This window comes from Patagioenas fasciata, chromosome 1 (genome assembly GCF_037038585.1).
Source record: "Patagioenas fasciata isolate bPatFas1 chromosome 1, bPatFas1.hap1, whole genome shotgun sequence".
NCBI lineage: Eukaryota > Metazoa > Chordata > Aves > Columbiformes > Columbidae > Patagioenas > Patagioenas fasciata.
Window position 1 is genome coordinate 78,573,768 of NC_092520.1, and position 18,819 is coordinate 78,592,586.

An 18,819-nucleotide genomic window follows, 5' to 3' on the forward strand; every position below is an offset into this window, starting at 1 on the left:
GAACAGTCATAATTGGCTGAATAGACATCATAGTGCTCTTTGTCTTTTCCAAGAATTGATGTGAAAGATCCAACAAATGACTATGAAGAATAACATACAAAACTACTTGAGCAAAGGTGACTGATTTTATGACATTTACAACTAAGAATATTGTTTGTCACTTTGAGCATTGTCTCAAAATACAAAAAGTGAGAGTACAAACTGCAGTCCTTCATTACTATTAATTATAAATATTTTGGCACTAAAAAATTCAACAGAAGAGAGTCTACTCAGAAAAGAAGAAAAAAAAAAAAGTGGAAACTAGAAATGAGCTGCTCCTTCATGCACAATCTGGAAGCTGTTACCTACTACTAATGTGCCTTGGACTTTCAACACTCCATCACATTGCAATGTGTTCCTATTGCAGCCTCAGAATGAGTTGACAGAAAATGACAACATTCATTCAGTCTGTTTGATCCCCAATATTTGTCCACTTGGGCTGACACTTCTGAATATCAATTTTTTATGGAAAACACTATCCTTCCTTTCTTCTTTGGGCCTCATTCTTTTTTTTTTTTTTTTTTTTTAATCTATTGGTGTTTCCTTTGAACATTAAAAACATATTGTCTACAAGCATAAGTCCTCCAAATATATCATCTCCATGTTGCATCATTTTTCATATGAGGCAACCCAGCAGCTGAATTTGTCTGTTCCAGTTAGCAAATAACTTCCATAGAGATGGGACAGGCAGAAATGAGATATTGTGCCACTAATCAGAAATAAATTGTATTTATACACTGCCATAAACAGCTGATTTTAATTTGCATTAGTGCTATCTCGACTTACTCTCAGAGACTTGTATACGTAAGTTGAACTCAACCTCGATGAATCCATGGCCTAATAAAAGCACTGCAGGCTAAAAAGTTCCTACTGCACTAGTCTGAATGTGGTTTTATCCTGATGTTGTCCACATGCTAAAATAAACACAGAACATCTGAATTTACTATTGACAAACTAAGAAAACATATTATGAGCCATCTTTGGTTATTTCCAAAAGTGGCAATGCTAACAGTTTAAACATCTTAAACCAGCACATCTTCATTGAATAAGAGGCTCTACAGTGGGAACCTGGATAGGTTGGATCGATGAGCTGAGGCCAATTGTATAAGGTTCAAGAAGAGGTGGACTTGGCAGTGTTAGGTTAATGGTTGGACTTGATCTTAAAGGTCTTTTCCTACCAAATGATTCTATTAAATGTTTCTGTCATTGCTTTTGTGCCACTGTTAACGGCCTCCTTGATGTATCCTTTTGCTAAAATGCTCCTTCAGAATTCAATGCTTTGACAGCAGATAATTTACAGCCTGGAGAGGAAAGCAAAGGAACAAACAAGAGCTGAGAGCTTATGAAATACAGAAAGTGAAGCAAGGTGTTGTCTTCTCCCTTCTCCATTCAAACGGCAATAGGCTAAGTCCTAACTTCTCTTTTTCATGTATTATTTTCCCATTATCTTGTTCGGATTTCCCAATAGTAAGAAACACTAGAAACCAGAATGCAAAACACTTCCTACTAAAAATTACTACAATGCTCCTGTACAATCTCCAGAATTACTAAGGTAGTGTCATTTTGGTGTTTCTGAATACAACTCGGACAAAAAGACTACTGGCTAACTCAAGAAGCAAATCACTAAGCTTATAAAGACAACTTCTTTACTTCCTTATTTCACAAGTATTATTGCCTGAAATCCATTTTGGTTTCATCCAGAATATGTTACATTGCTGAATTTGGTTAAGGATACCAGTACTTATTAAAACTGGCCACCTAAACTTTTGACGTAATTTCCATTAGACACCAAGAAGCCTGTAGGCAAAGGCTTCATGAAATTATAACTGTTATGTTCACTGAAATATCACTAATTGGAGCAGAAAGTACTGTGTCCACAGTTAAAGATGACATTTTAAGTAGGACTGAATTCTCTTCTTCACAGATGCATCTCAGAAGTGGCGTTCATCAAGATGAGACATCATTGACTTGAATTTATAACAGTGCAACAAGCCCTTTGAGCCGGCATCAGCAGAACCTGTTTTTCAGAGGAACAAGACTTCAGTGACTGGGGGCGGGGTGTGTTTGGATTCCATCACCTACTTTGCTTTCAACATAATATTTTCTTATCTAGATTCATGAAAGGCAGATACTATGATGGTATGGCAATATGAGAAAAAAGATAACAAAGAGTATTCTGTTTGATTTTTATGGCATGGTCAGATATTTGTGCAGTAAAAATTTATGAACGTGAAAAAAAACTGCATACAAAGGTTTTAAACAGTCTATAATCCAAATGTTGCAATTTAGCAGACTCAGATTATGAAAATAGTTAATGAAAATAGAAAATAGAATTAATAGTTGTTCTGCTTTTATTTTTGTAAATTAAAACTTTAACTCCACCTTTCTGTTCTTTCTTTTCAAATAAATACCTATTTCTTTTGCTGACCAATATCTAGATGGCTAAACCACTATTCTTGATCTTCAAAGCCCCTGGAGCTGATTTGAAAAGATGCAGCTAGTCCCCAAATCCTTGAATGGTTTTTAGAATGGAGCTCACAAATAGAATTCTGAGGATTTCAAACATTCAAAAATATTTCCTAGATGTGTCAATTTGCCCCGAGAAATATCACAGCTCTCCTGTCATTCAGTCAGAGGCAGAAGTACTAGCATTCTTTCCTAAAGGTGTTTGAGCTGGTGTGACAACTGGAAAAATAATAAACAAACTATATGTGGTGTCATTTCTAGATTATATACTTGATTCTATACCTTCCACAGTCTAATGAAACAAAAAAATTTCTGACTCCCAGGACTGTGCCTGAATAGTGGGTTTTTTTCCCTTCTCGTAAAGGACTCATAACTAATGTTCCTAATCTGCTAAGGATATTAACTATCTAAATACATTTATTATGCCTTCAGACTTTGTATTTACTGTATTATACTTAAAGAATGGCTTATTTTTATAATTACTATGGTTTAAATATTAGAACAATATCAAAGACAGAGATGTTTCTTTTGCTGAACAGAAATGAAGTGGTAGATTCACAAAAGCAAAAAAAAAGGTTGGCAAGCTCCTTCTGTAAACTTTGGGTCTATTTCCCTTTCAAAAACATCCTCAGCAATTGCTATTTGTTGACATTCAGTTTCATGACAGCAGATGATTGCAGAAAATAAAGTTTGAAAATGAATTTGAAATTAATTTTGCATCAGCCACAGCTCTGGTGCAGAGCATTTGTCACCCTAACAAATGTGTACTAGAATTAATCTTCATATTGTACAAGCCTGTCCCAGTAGCTTCACACCAGAGCAGATCACAGAGAATTATCGGATTTATTATCCTTCTATTGATCTTCCTGAGGCATCTGGATGGATTGATTCTGATACGCTACTCCTTAGACGTATTAGATAGATTACTTAACAAATTTCAGAGCAGCTGACTGTGACCAGGTCAATATCTCACAGGAAGTTCTTGCTCACATATACCCATCACTTGCCAGGAGCATGTCTTTCTTCTGATCTACAGCTGTCTTCTTGTGATATACAAAACAGACTATAAACAGAGGAAGTTAAAGCACCCTAATTTTGTCTTTTGAATTTAGACTATATTTGTGGCTTAATAATATGCTGCTTTGCATAAATACTTTGAAAGAGTTCCATTATTCTATGGTTATCTAACTATCAAAAGGAAATGTGTTTTCAGAGATGAATCACACTTGTATCACCACTTTTTGCTTTTAAAAATACCAACTTCTGACAAAATGGACAGCCTTCTGCAGCATGTTTTAGTTTGAACTATGGAGCAGAACAAAAGGAAGAAAGGACATTTAGCAACTTTTTAAGAGGCTACATGATAGAATCTAGTGAGGGAATGTGTGGCTCACCACAGCAGATTGAAAGCCTAAAACAACTGTTCCCTAACCATGCTAAATACATCCCAGGCTTCTGATGTGCAGAAAACTGCCCTCCTTACAGATCTCATCCTATTACCTGGTAATAAGGGGCTGCTCCTATTTTACCATTAGTCAGGAGCCTTTACACCCTACAGAGACCGAGGCTATGTCCAGCCTAGGACTATGCATTTCTAAACCTGGAGTTTGACTCTCAATTTTCCTCCAGCTCAATCTGTAGGAGACTCTCAGCACAAACATCTTGAAATCTCAGGTCTCTGCCTGGCACAGCAGGCTGGGCTAACACATGCCTGCCACTCAGACTCACGGAAAGCCAAGCAAGCCAGAGCTGGGACACTACTGTGCAGCAAGTGGTGGCCACTCACTCAAACACTCTCAAGTCTGGGGATGGAAGAGATTGTATCAGCCCAGGAAAAAAAGTGGAGGAGGACTCCTTCTCCTTTCTGTCCTTCAGCTCTGCCCTAAACTGAAGTAAAGGGAGGCAGGGAGGGAGGGAGGCAGAGAGGGAAGGAGGGAGAGAGGGAAAGATGACAATACAAAAGTCCTTGGCGTGCTTATCAGACCACTGTCTCAAGTTAGGCAATAGGGAATACTAAGGACAGGACTTAATCCCACTTCTCGTATGTTTTATTCAGAAGTGCAGGAGGGCGTCTTTATCGATGAGATGATGTCTGTAGGGAGAGACCTCTCCTGAGGCTAGATTTCAGCAGTTTACTTCCAACTTATCTTTTTTTCTTTAAAAGTCATGCCAACCATGGAAGAGAAAAGGCAATACTGTTGGCTAGCTCCTCCAACTCTTTTTTTCTTGTTTTAAATACAGAAATATAACTATTAGACCAGTTGCTCAGACAGTATGAAACTTGAGCTATTTCTTTTCTGTGCATGAAATGGTCAATACACACAACTCCCTTTTCAAGACAATGCCCCAGCTGCCAAGCTGCAGGTGATTTTGGCTGCATCTTGGTACTGAGGACCTGATGACCATGCTATGACCTTTTCAACTCTAGTTTGTTTCTGAGGTTTGAATGCCCATCTGGGGAGCATCTCCCACATTAGCTTCATCTGAAATGAAACTGGTTCTCATGTTCCAAGACCCGATGCACAATGAATTGAAATTATTTTTTTTCTGTAAACCCATTTCACATGCATCCACGTGAACTGCTTCTGAAGTTAATGGAGACTATATATAACCTGGAAGCATTCTGAGCCAAGGAGTTGAGATGTGTGGCTGAATTATTGATCAAATGATACTAAAAGAGAAGGTAACAAGTATACTCAGAAAAGCTTATCCACTGAAAACATTTCCCCCAGAAAATTTAGACTGATTAACTTAAAATTATAAAAATAAAGAGTAACCAGCTAGCAAGTATTCTGAATATTTTCCAGAGCAATTCAAGATAACTGCCCAAAGATAAATTTAGATATCTAGAGAGAGAAAGAGAGATGGAAAGTACTTTTTGTTGTCATTGTTGGGACTATGAATAGAAAAAATAAAAGTGATTGTAAGTAAAGAAAATAGTCTTCACACCACAAATATTTCCCAGTACAAAGGAATTGTCTCATTTAAATTACACAGCTAACAGAAAGGAAATGGTTATGAAGTCTTTGGGAACACATGATCTTTTTTCACAGAATATTATGAACTCTAAAGGTGAGGAAGAAAAATGAAACTGAATTTACACATTATGAAGTATTCAAAAGTCCCTCCCTCTACAAAGTCTTCTAAAAATTCAAAGTTTAACTGAGATTGTTTCATTTCTCCTTGTCCAGATCCATTTTTGAAGGACTAGAAATTTAGAATCCACAATTCAGTGCTTTCAATAGTAAACGAACAATTGATCTGACCCATGTATGCTGGGATTTTCAAGAAGTCTGAGGTAATAAAATGCTCAAATTACTTTAAATTCAATGGGAGTTAGAGTTCTAAGTCCTCATGCCTGCTGAAAAATGTATCTGTAACTTCCCATCTCCTGAAACCAAAGAAATTAAAATTTTGAAAAACCTTCTGTGAACTACTAAGTATTGATTAGTTAATGGCTGATTAAACTTTCTTACTAACTGCCTCCAGAATTCACAGTAGGAACATTAGCACTCACATTTCTGTTTTTCATAAATGCCAATTCCTTCTGACATGGTGTGTTATTCAACATGAAAGATATCCAGAAAATAAACCTGCATAGCAGTAGGGTATGGCATAAAAGCTATCCACTGAATGCTACCAACAATGAACCTGCAAAAAAAGTTAGATAAATAAAACTATGAGACTTTCATAAGAATGTATTTTATAAAGTAGAATTTCTTCATTTTCAGAACAGATCACAAATTTTGCGATTCAGATTTGCATCCCTGTTCTGTTCAAGCACAGTAAGAGGCATTCAGGATTCCAGTCCACCAGCTATTCCAGGATGAGTTGTCCTATTCACATGTGCTATACCCTTCGTCCATGTGCTACACCAAAAGGCATGAAAAGCACTTTCTGTTTGGGAAGGTTTTGTGCTCATTTGGGACTATACAGCAAGAGATTTGGGGTCCACAGAACTCACTGGGAAGTTGCCTGTGGTTCTTCAGTTGATACTTTTGAGAGCTGGGGGCATCTATGATGTATGAGGCTTAGGGATTTCTCCGTATAAGCATTAGAACTGGAGAAAGAAAGAGAAAATTGTGTTTAGTCTAATGATCAACAAATATCTAATAGCAAAGAAACTCTAGGATTTCATTGCAGAAATAAAGAACAGCATTACTCGTTTGCATGCCAGCTCAGTTTTGTTCCTGTTTTAAATAAGGGGAAATGAAGGCACTGGGAAAGTTTGCAACTTCCCATCAGTAAAAGAGTAGGCGTTAGCTAAATCCAATATTCCTAACTAATGTGTGTCCTGCCTACAACTGCCTTCATTGCCTTTGCTTTCTCTGCAGGACACATTGGTTTTGTCCTTCAAAAATCTCTTTTGCACGTGAGAACTGAAACCCTGGTCAAACCAGATACCAGCAGAAAAACTAAAAAGGTCTTAACAGGCCAATTATAACATATCCAAGCATGAGATGCCCCTAGTTTATAAAGCAAAGTAAACATTTTACAATATTTGTAATCAACATAGGGAGTCTTTTATCGCTTTGCAGAAATCTATGCCAAGAAAAAATTGCAGCTCTTTTATTTTTCAATGACGCAGCATGCTGTTAATTTGGGTATAATGCCAAAAAGCTACATAGTGATGTTCAGGAAAGAGTTGTCTGGAAACCCCTCAATGTCTTAGATAAAATTAAATCTGAATGGCTAAACCAATTTGAAAACAAATCAATTTAAAACTAATTTTACCCACAACATGCAGTTTTTTAATAAACATCTTTCACTACAACAGAGATACTAATGACATCCTTAAACTCAACAGATTTATTCTCTTCTTGATGTAGCATACAAACCATGAACGCCTTTCTGGCACTACTCAGACTAGAGAGAAAATGAATACCTGAATCCTTCGTTTTTTGTTGTCTCATTCCCACCATTAAAAACAAAGTCCATCTCACAACTGGACAAATACCTTGGAATTTCTCCTGCCCTGGTTTCTTGCCTATTCATCAAAACCATCCTCTCTGTCACCTGCAGTTTTAAGGTCATATACACTGAGGCTCCACACACAAAGTCTCTTCCCTTCCTACCTAAATAGGTCAAGACTGGCTTGAAATCTCACCAAAAAGACATATATTCTCTTGTATTTTGTATCCAGATGCTGCAGATACAGGGTGGGAAGAAAGAGGGAGACAGTGTTGTTGGAGGTGGCCAAGAGTAGCTGAGAGGCAACCCCCACGGCCGGGGCCCAGGAAGGAAATCACAGAATCACTTTGGTTGAAAGAGACTCTCAGGATCATCAAGTCCAATCATAACCTAACTCTAGCACTAAACTATGTCCCTAAGAACCTTGTCTAAATGTCTTTTAAACACTTTCAGGGATGGTTACTCCACCACTTCCCTGGGCAGCCTGTTCCAATGTTCAACAACCCACTCAATGAAGAATTTTTTCCTAATATCCAATCTCAACCTCCCCTGGTGCAACTTGTGGCCATTTCCTCTTGTTCTTACACTTGCTACTTGTGAGAAGAGACCAACACCCTCCATGCTACAGCCTCCTTTCAGGTAGTTGTAGACAGCGATAAGGTCTCCCCTCAGCCTCCTTTTCTCCAGGCTAAACATCCCCAGTTCTCTCAGCTGCTCCTCATCAGACTTGTGCTCCAGACCCCTCACCAGCCTCATCACCCTCCTCTGAACTCTCTCTGGTACTTCAATGTCCTTCTTATGATGAGGAGCCCAAAACTGAACACAGGATCCAAGGTGCAGCCTTCAAGGAGACGCAGAACTGGTCTCACTTATCTTCTCCTTTAATGTTAAAGATGTTTTTCACTCTGTGTCCCAGAAGACCTGCTTCCTAGACAGTTTTACACACCTTTGCTCCTACTACCCCAACAAATCACTGATCAAATGCTAGAATGCCCCATACTATAATACTGTGTTACAGGGAAATACTGTTCCTTTGCTGGAAGGTTGCATAGCTCAAAATTTGAACTTTCCCATTAAAAAGGCAGCTAAGCAAAAATCCTCAGCACCACCTGGTTCCTTGGGCATTAAATGTCATGAAAAAGAGAATTATCATCTGACTTTTAACAGTTTTTTAAGCTAGTAATTGGTACATTTATACATACATGGGTGTGTGTATACATACATACATACATGCTTTATTAAAGTAATGTCTCACTTATTATTTTTAAATGGCATCACACTCTATCACATACATGCAGTGTACACGTATCTATTAATATTACTCTTGTTTGATTCTGTTAAGTTAATGATAAGCCTGACACAAAACTCACTCTTTTCCAGCAAGCCCCCAGACGTGAGCCCAGCACCCTCAGTGCAGGTATCACATTAACCACTTCATGCATTGCAAAGGAGTGGGCACAGTCCATCTTCTCAAGGAATGAGTGGCAGGTCAAAACCTCTCAGAGCCCATCATACACCAGCTTGATTAAACTGCTACCACCTTCCACTCGCATCAAGAAATCAAACATGACTGTATAAAGTAAAGCACGGTACGTTTGTGGCAAGATGGAGACCTATCATGTATTGGTATGGCTCTAATAACTGAAAAATAAGAAAATGCAATAGTAAGAGATGTAAAGGACAAAACTAGTTCTTTTTCTATTTTCCAAAAAACTGTGGAAATAATTAGTCACCTCAGTTCCAGGCTCCATCTCCGAATTTGCACTGGAAAAAACCTTGAAAAATGCTTCAAAAAGTAAAGCAAATAAATTGTATTAGTTGACAAAGCAAGGACCCTATTTATTTTTTTTTAAATTAATCCCTATTAACTCCTAGAAAATCATATGTTATTCCTTCCATGGTACTTAAAAAAAAAAACCACCAGACACCTCCCAGTTATGACAACAATACTATAGAGCACTCATTCTGTGTTTTACAGATTTAGTGAACATATGGCATGCTCCTTGCTGTATACAGTTAAATTTAAACAAATCATATACTCTTAATTTTGCTAATTCATGATCTTGCTTGATCTTGCAGATTCCTGGACAGAACCCTACAAGAATTGACTTATTCCTATAAACATCCACCTAATTGTTTCCAAGCAGAAAGCCAACATGGGTAGTACCTCTGTAAAGCACCTAGTATATTTTTGCTATGTTGATCTAACTGATGAGGTGAACAATATTTTGGGGTTTTGGTTTGCTGGTTTGTTTTGGGTTTGGTTTTTGTTTTATTTGTTGTTTGGTTTTGTGTGTGTGTGGTTTTTTGTTTGTTTGTTGGGGGGGGGTGTGGTGTTTTGTTTTGTTTTCCTTTTTTTAATGTTTAAGCCATTGGAATGTGTGCAGCACTGATTCCTTCCCCCTGGATGCCATTTTAGGCAAGTTCACATAAACTCAGACAGCAAATGTCTTCTCACTCTCTTGTCCTTCCAGTAGTTACGATCTGGCCCTGAACAGTAACATGAAGCAATATGAAGTTTCCTGTTACACTTTTTATTACCTTTGAATCCAGACTGAAACTTCACCTTAACCTCCTAAGTACTGCATTAATCACATCCTCGTTTTTTGCATTGACATAAGGACAGCATAAAGATAAAGAAAACAATGATTCAGTATTTTAGAAAAACTTAAACAATGCAATCTTTTGTCCTCTCTACTCACCCTTTTATAATTACACTTATATTAGTTCTTATCAAAACAAATCACTACTCAGTTACAGTACCTTCAAATCGAGGAGGAAAACAGGCAGCTGAAGAAATGCAATATTTTTGTCTAAGTTTCAAAAGGAGGTATAGAATCAGGATGTTCTTTCTTTTATTCTGAAGCATTCATTGTTGCTTCAAAATGTGCTTTCTATTTTCTCATGAACTTTTAAAACATCTTAAAAATCACTTGAGGGAAAAAATATAATTATTGTTTATATAATTGTATAATTATAATATAAAACATTCACAACATGCAATAATAATAGTTTAAAAGAAACAAACATACAAAAGGTAATAAGCTTAGTTTCCTTTTCAGGTATTGAGGAAAACTTTTTCTACTATGTAGCTCATTCCTTCACGCCTTTATTTCCTTGTCCTGTAAGGACTTTCTGTCCCCTCAAGGGGTGGGGGGAGGGACATATCCTGTCCTAGAATTTCTGAAACTAAAACAAAATCATATCTCTGTTACAAAATCTTATAGAATTGTTCCACAGCCACAAAGTGCTACAAAAGGAACATACCTCCTGTTACACAAGAATTTGACATGATTTCCATTAATATTATAAAGAACATTTCTGGCTACGTTCCTACTACATCCTTGTTGGAAAGTCCTATGAGACTGAAGAGGTCATTCAGGATATTAATAATATTTAATTTTTCAATTACAAAGACAGTTCATTTTATCTGAAAGTACTACATTGACTTTCCAAATTGGACTGAAAAATATAGGGTTTTTCATAGAAGTGAAATGCAGTTTTTCCATTAAATAAAAAATGACCTATAAATATAAATGTTCCTTAAAGCAAATAAACAAACAACAACTTTATTCTATGTATTTAGTTGATTCTATATTTTAAGAATAAATAAAGATAAGCTAAAACAAATTCTCACTTTAATTTTTTTTATCATTTTCACAGAAGGAAGATGCTGATGGAAGCCTTTAGTTATTAGTTCAGTTCATTCTGTCAATTGAACCCCTGCTTGTATAGAACTTATTTTAAACAGATGGTTAAAAAAAATCAAAAAATAGACATTATTACTGTTTTTAGGATACTTTCATGTACATAATACATCCCATTGAAAAATAATATAAAACTACTTGAAATAGTTTCATAAACCATTTCACGTACATCTCTCAAATTTCACAAAAGCTCTGTGGAGCTAGAAAATATTTCAGATTCAACCTCTCTCTCAAAAAATAATGACATTTCAGGGATTGTAAGCAGCGGTAAATTTAAATCTGAAGGCTTCTACAAATCTTGATAAAGAAAATTAGTAAATAACCTAGCTTACGTACTACAAAATATATTCAAAATGCAAATGGTTTTCAACTTAGGTACCAAAAAGTCAGTAATAGTAGCAAACAGGAAATTCCTAGAACTGTACCTACACCAAAGGCTAAGTACCTGAGCCTTAACTTTACTTCCATGTCTCACTGGGATTACTCCAGGAGTGAAGTTCCTCCCTGTGTTAGCATCTGTTAAATGAGATCCATAATTACAGCTGGCAGTCGGAAAACTGAAGCAAAAATGAATTAGCATTTCAAATATTTCAGTATACCCACCATTCCCATGTCACCAATTACAGTCCCATCTGTACAAAATTGTACCAAAAATACTCATATTTTAATATTTTTCCCTTTCATGTCCAAAGATTTTGCTTGCATTAAAAAATAAATTCAAAAAGCTGGTTCTTCACCACCAACCTCCCTATCGAGTGGTCAGTGTTGCTACCAGAAACAACACATTAACGTAATACAAACTACTTTCTGATGTTGGAGTGAATTCATTTGAACAGCAGTACAATTTTCATTATTTTTGAGTTGTTGACCACATTAGCCATCATGATTTTTTTAATATATAAAGAAATATTATGAATATGCTGTCAGAAGTAAACAGGAAGTTATCTTAAAGGATGAGCTCTTTCCATATTTTCCTCTTGCTTTTTCCCTGCTTTTTCACTCTCTTGCTTCTGTGGTAATACCGATTCACTACAATATTTATAAAACTCAAAATAACAAAATCCTCAAATAATGCACAGGATGCCAGAAAAGAAAGCTGGAGCAGCCCCAGTTTATTTTTTAAGAAGAAAACTAATCTCGAGAGTAAAAGCAGTACAAAAGCATATGACACTTTATATTTTACAAAGTATCATTCTACAGAATAAATCTCTACCGGAGTACTTGTAGCTTGTCAGAGAACCTGAGAAAATTATAATAGTTCAAGCCAAGGTAGCCCAGATGATCACTTTATTCAATTAAACTGAAAAATCATAATACTACATACTTTGTTATATTTATACGTTAGCTTCCAGCACACACTCTAATTAATTATCAGAAATACAAAGAGCTTTAGTATAATATAGAAATTATCATAGAACAAGTTTTACCTATGCGAAAGTAAAGAAAAATATCTGAATTGAGAAAGCCAAGCAACAGTAAAAATCATAATTTTATCTGCTTTAAGAACACCTGAAGACTATCTAATTTACTGACTCGCTATAAAACTTTAAGGAAAAATAAACTGTGTCAAACTATCCGGTCTCGGTGATTCAAGAAAAAGAGAATGGAAATTCTATAACCAGAATAAAAATAGATACATAAAAACAAAGAATCATACACCAACTTTATCTTAGAAATCTCTTGTTAAAGTAAAAGAAGTTTATTTCATTAAAACTGATACCGTTAAGTTTTGTACAAAGGTGAATATTTTACAAACACAGCCAGAATATGTTCTTCAAAAGCAGGCAGCTCAGTGAAGTTTCAGAGATGAAGAGGTTTGAGAAAAATATTAGTCATGAATGAAGCAACAACAAACAATACTTTAATCTGTGTCATGTTACAAAGCTTTATTTTACATTACTGATTTAAAATTTAATGATGTATATGAAACAGACAGGTGTTGATTCTGCAAGTGCTTGTTCCCAGGAGTCCCACCAGTTTGAATATATTTTCTCAGATAAACAGGACTATCTACAAGTACAGTCATTTGAAAAAACAGACACACACACACCCAAATATTTATGAAATATATTACAGCAGAGAAGCCCTGACTGGGTATAACAGTTCCACTATGACGCACTATGTTTACAGCACTGTACTTAAAAGCCTATGTCACTGTAAAGCTCTATTGCAGCTTTCCATGGAGAAGTATTTTAAAGTATTCCTCAAATCTGGTAAACTATAACAAAAGCCCAAATAATGGAGCACAGACACTGCTATGAATGATGTTGTTCAGTGCCAGAAATCTGTGGAATAGCATCAGCTTCTAATACTTCTTATGAGGCTGAACATTTGTTATGAGAATAAATTTAATCACAACTACTGTCTTCTCAACTAGGAGTAACTGGTTTTCTGTCTTATAAAATCTCAAGATTTAATCTCAGATTTCATAAGTAACTGATGTCATAGCATTTTGGGATGAAGACTCAGAAGAGTAAGCACTTGTACATTTCAAATGCCAATTAAAATCAGTTTGCATTAGGGACACAGGTATGTGAAATCACTGACTAATCAGCATTCAAGCACATCTGAAATACTGTGTTTTGATTTATGAAACAGTTCAGTGGAACAGGCAAAACCACTGTAGAGTTATACAGGTTCTGATGTTTCCTCTGTCTTGTTCATAGCTTAAAACGTAGAGTTGTCAGACACGTAGCTTATCAACCAGAGCATTTAAAAAAATAAGCATTCAAAAATAAGCAGTCGCCAGACAGGCGAAGTGGTAAAATCTAAAAGCTTATTCACTCGATGACACATACCATTCTGTGGGAGAAAGAATAATTTTATTTAACAACCTGGTATTCCTTTAAAGGAGACAAAACGCTGCATCAGAAGTGACATAAAGGGATGACAGACAAGATGACCATTTATCTCCTTACAGTGGAAAAAAAAAAACAACAAAAACAAAATAAAAGCATATCCCCCCCCCCCCCCCCCCCCCAAAAAAAAATGCCCCAAAACCGTTATCATGTGAAACAGAAAAGATCTTCTTGAAATGCAGAGTCAACAGAGGGACAAGCAGGTGTTTGCATTTTCTGCAGTTTAACTCACGGATTTCATTGTGTGCTTCCCAGAAACAATAAGAGTTTCATTTGTAGATCTTATAGGGAAACAAAGAATGTCAACAAGGAATCCCGATAAACATCTTACACTGTTAAACCTCTTCACCACGAGAGACAGAAAAATCTTCCCCCGTTGCAAGCAACCGTGGACATCTTTTGTTCCCTGATAAATATTTGCCTTTGTCTTTTGCGATAAGGTCTGCTGCCTTCGCTTCACACAAAAAGGGCCCGGTTGTTTCTGCATAGAAAACATTTAATTAAGCTCATTTCCGATTTTCCAGCCCCCCCGTGCGCTGAGGAAAAAAAGGCGAGCGAGAGAGGGGAAAACCCGGCACCCTCTGGCTGCGAGGAGGGGGCCACCGACGCCCTGCGGCTGCCGGGCCGGCAAGCGCGGCCCAGCCGGTGGACAGGGACGGGGGACGGGCCGAGCCCGGCCGGGACCCGCCGGGGCTGCGGGGAGAGACGGCGGGGTGGTGCGGGACGGGGCAGGGCGTTGAGGGGCGGTGGAGGGGAGGGGAGGGCAGGGGAGGGCAGAGCAGGGCAGGGCAGGTCAGGGCAGGGCTGGGCAGGGCAGCCAGCCGGCCCCGCACCGTCCTGCGGCGCCGGGGGGTCCGAGGCGGCGGCGGCTCCCGGGAGCGCCGCTTCCCGCATCTCCTACTGGCCCCGGCGCCGCAAAACGGGGCTAGGAGAAATCGTGGGAGGGGATGCTTCGGTATGCTTTAGCTGGCCACGGAGAAGGAGGAAAAACTTTTTATTTTGGTGGTTGGCTGTGGGTTTTTTTTGGTGGGGTGTTTGTTTCTTTTTTTTTTTTCTTTTTCCCCATAGGATTATACCAAGTTACTCTTCACACTACACTTTATTATTATTATTATTATTATTATTATTATTATTATTATTATTATTATTATTATTATTATTATTATTATTATTTTGCATTGTTAGTTGTTATTCATATTAATAATAATCCTTTGAAAAGTAACGTCTAATTTGGGGTTCACCTTTGTCAAAATTCAAGCTTTGCAAAAGCATCAAAATCTTCTTACCAAAATGAAAAGAGCAGCTTGAATTGGTTTTTAAAATCAGTTTTTAAAACAGTCTGTCTACAAAAAAGCTGTGCCAGACTCTACTGAACTCTGCAACATCAATTGTCTGAGCTCTTCACCCATTTTATATAGTGGAGTTAGAATTCACAAAATAGTTCCCACTGCTGGAGTAGTTTGAAATACTGAAAAGAAAATCTAAGAAATAAAATCATTATAATGTGTTTATAAACACACACAGAGTACACAGCTTCCAAAGCTCTTAGTCCTCATGTGCATGCTCATTTACTGGAATTAATGCTCTTTATCATGCTGATCGCCTGCAGGACCCAATACTGAAATATTATTGCGTGCCAGGCACTTATAACAATTTTATTAAATGTGTATCCACTGCAAGGCTAAGCTACTCAATAGAGTGACCTCCCTGTATGTCTAAGGACAGCACACCCACTCACAACAGACTTATTACTTTGCTCTGTATGAAATTTTGCTAAGAAATATCAACAAAAATAGTAGCCTGAAATAGTAAGAATTAGAACATAAAATTTAAAACCACATGATATGAGTAAGAAGAAATGCAGAAAAGATATTCCACTAGGAAATATGCACAAAGTCGAGAGGGATAATCATTCCTACAATCCAAATACAAAAAAGATACTGTGGACACAACACAGTCCTGAGAGATTCTCCTTTGGTTAAATATTCAGAAAGCACAAAGTTGCATATTTTTCCTTCGAACCTTAGCACAATAAACTATATTCCTTTAACATTTGTACCATGTTTCATAGGAAACAACTTTTTTTTCTTTTTTTTTTTTCTTTTCCCCAGGAATATCAAAGTTTTTATTTAATGAATGAATTTAAAAACTTATCTGTTGTGTGACACTAAAGATAACACCATAAACAGAAAAAAAAATGGTTAATGTAAATAAATCAAAGTCACTCTTTCGCCAGCCATCTGTCTCCCCATACATACACACGCAAAAAATAGAATTTGCTAAAAGCAGCTATTTCAAAAGTCTATCACGTTATTGTTCCAAGCAAAAAATCAAGAGTAGAAAGTGCTAACAGTATCATCTTACCTACCTTTTAAACAAAAGTGTAAAAAACACAATACACAAGAAAGCCTGCAAGCTGACAAAAACGCTGGATTAGCGACAGCAATTGACCCAGTGAAAATGAATCAGACGCACTTTTTCTTTAAATGAAACAGATTACTCCCCTACATATTGACACATCAAAAATACGATTACAGCTCAACTTGAAATTACAGTGTGTACCATACGCCTCTGTGCTCTTAGCAGGTTTGCTCATCAGAGCACTCTTTCAAGAAGAAGTAGCTTTTATGATCCCATAAATGTTGTGCTAATAGTTTTGAACTGAGAAAGGTAAAGGCACCTTACGTTAGACTCATTTCATAAGCTCCCTGGTAGTTGATGAGTAAGAGCCCTGGTTTTTTAACCTCCATTAGTAGCGAAAAGTTTTAAAATAAATGCCCTGCTAAAAGTCTTGAACTCCCTAAAACTTCAGTGTGAAACTAAAGTTTGTTTTGTTAGCAGCACCACAAATTTCACAGGAGCTTATCAAACTGATCCTATATATATTAATATGTGTAGTATCTACAGGGCAGTATTATTAAAGTATGCAAAATCTTTGATATATCTCAGGTTTGTGTATCTGAGAGCAGTAGAGATTCAGTGAAAGGTACATTTACATTTTTATAGTGGGGGGAAATTCTGTAATTAATGGTAATGACAGTACCACAAACAGAATACTGTCTTTTCACAGTTTGTGTGAATTCGATGACAAAGAAAGCCATAAACAAGACCAAAGAGTGTAATGGGATTAATCCAAGATTATCTTAATTGATCCTCTCCATAAGTACAGTGAAACCACATTCACTTAAGAGCATTCAAGAGGATAATGAGTAAACAGGAATTACCCAGCTCTAACGTCAGCACTGGGCTGACAATATCAAACAACCATGCAGAATACTGGACACAAATTAAACTAAGATAAAGATGAAAAGCTTCTGTCACTTACAGAAGGACCACCAAGAGACCTACGCGTGGTTCAACTTTTGTTTATATAAGCAGGACAGACAAAGATAGCTGTAAACTTGAGACTATTTCAGTATGCCAGGATGCACTTCTTACCATATACTTATGCTCAAGAAAAGTGAGATAAAGCCTTTTCCAAAGGTGATCTGGGTTATATATTTGCTTACAAGGTCTGGGGCTAGAAGAGAGATGTTTTTATTTATCAAGCAAAATGTGGTAGGACGGTTTGTAAGTGGTTCAAATATAGTTAAAAATAAGGAAGTGCTCTTAGTACCTATTCCAATATCTGGCCATTGTTTAAATAACTCATGACTAAAAAAAAAAGTTAACTGTTAATAATCAAGAACAGCTAGAAACTTTACTTAAGGAGCTCTGGATCATAAGTTAATCTTATCTTTATCAACTCAGTAGGACTAAGATGGAAACTAAGGCAAATACGTAACAAACAAAATATGCTGCCTATCACTGGCAGGCCAGGCATGTTCTATGCAGAACAGAAAAAAAAAATTACATAAAGTTTTTCCTAGGAAAAAACCTTTTTTATCTATAGAAAAGTCATTACTGTTGTTTTTGTTGTGTTGCGTATTTATGTTATTGAGGGTTTTGGGGTGCTTAGTTTTAACATGTCACCTCTTCCTATCATATATTCCTGCATAGCTGCTGTTCACATTATTCTCAACAGTCCAAGTTTATATTTTCTGATTGAAGATATACATAGAGAAACTCTCTGAGTGTGCAGGGATGGGGTTGGGAAAGCAAAAAATCAACTGGAGTTCAATCTGGTGAGGAATGTGAAGGGCAACAAGAAGAGCTCCTACAGATATTTCAGCAGCAAAAGAAAGACAAGGGAAAATGTGGGCCTGCTGTGGAAATGAGGGAACATGGTGACAAGGGACATGGAAGATGCCAAAGTGCTCAATTCACCTCTGCCTTTACTGGTAAGACAGGAATCCCAGGTCCCTGAGGGGAAATCTGAAGCAAGGAAGTCTTAGGCCCAGTGGAGGAGGATAGGAGGTTAGGGAACATTTAAATAAACTGAAGTAGATGTGAACAAGTCCTTGGCACCTAACGGGATCTACCCAGGAGTGCTGAGGGAGTGGGCTGATCTCCATGCAAGGCCACTCTCAATAATGTCTGAAATGCTGAACTGGATTAAAGCAAATGTCCCCCCCATCTTAAAGAAGGGCTAGAAGGAGGATCCAGGGAACTACAGACCGGACAGCCACACCTTGGTCCCCGGGAAGGTGTTTGGACAAATCCTCCAGGAAAACATTCCAGACATTAAAGACAAGGAAATGATAGAGGAAGTCGGCATAGGGACTGCAAAGGGAAAATCATGCTGGACCACCCCAAGAGACTTCCATGATGAAGTGATCAGTGAACATTTACCTTGATTTTAGACATTCTGCATGGCTCCCATAACATCCTTATAGACAAAGTAATGAAATATTGACTAGATAAGCGGATAGCAAGGTGGACTGAAAACTGGCTGAACT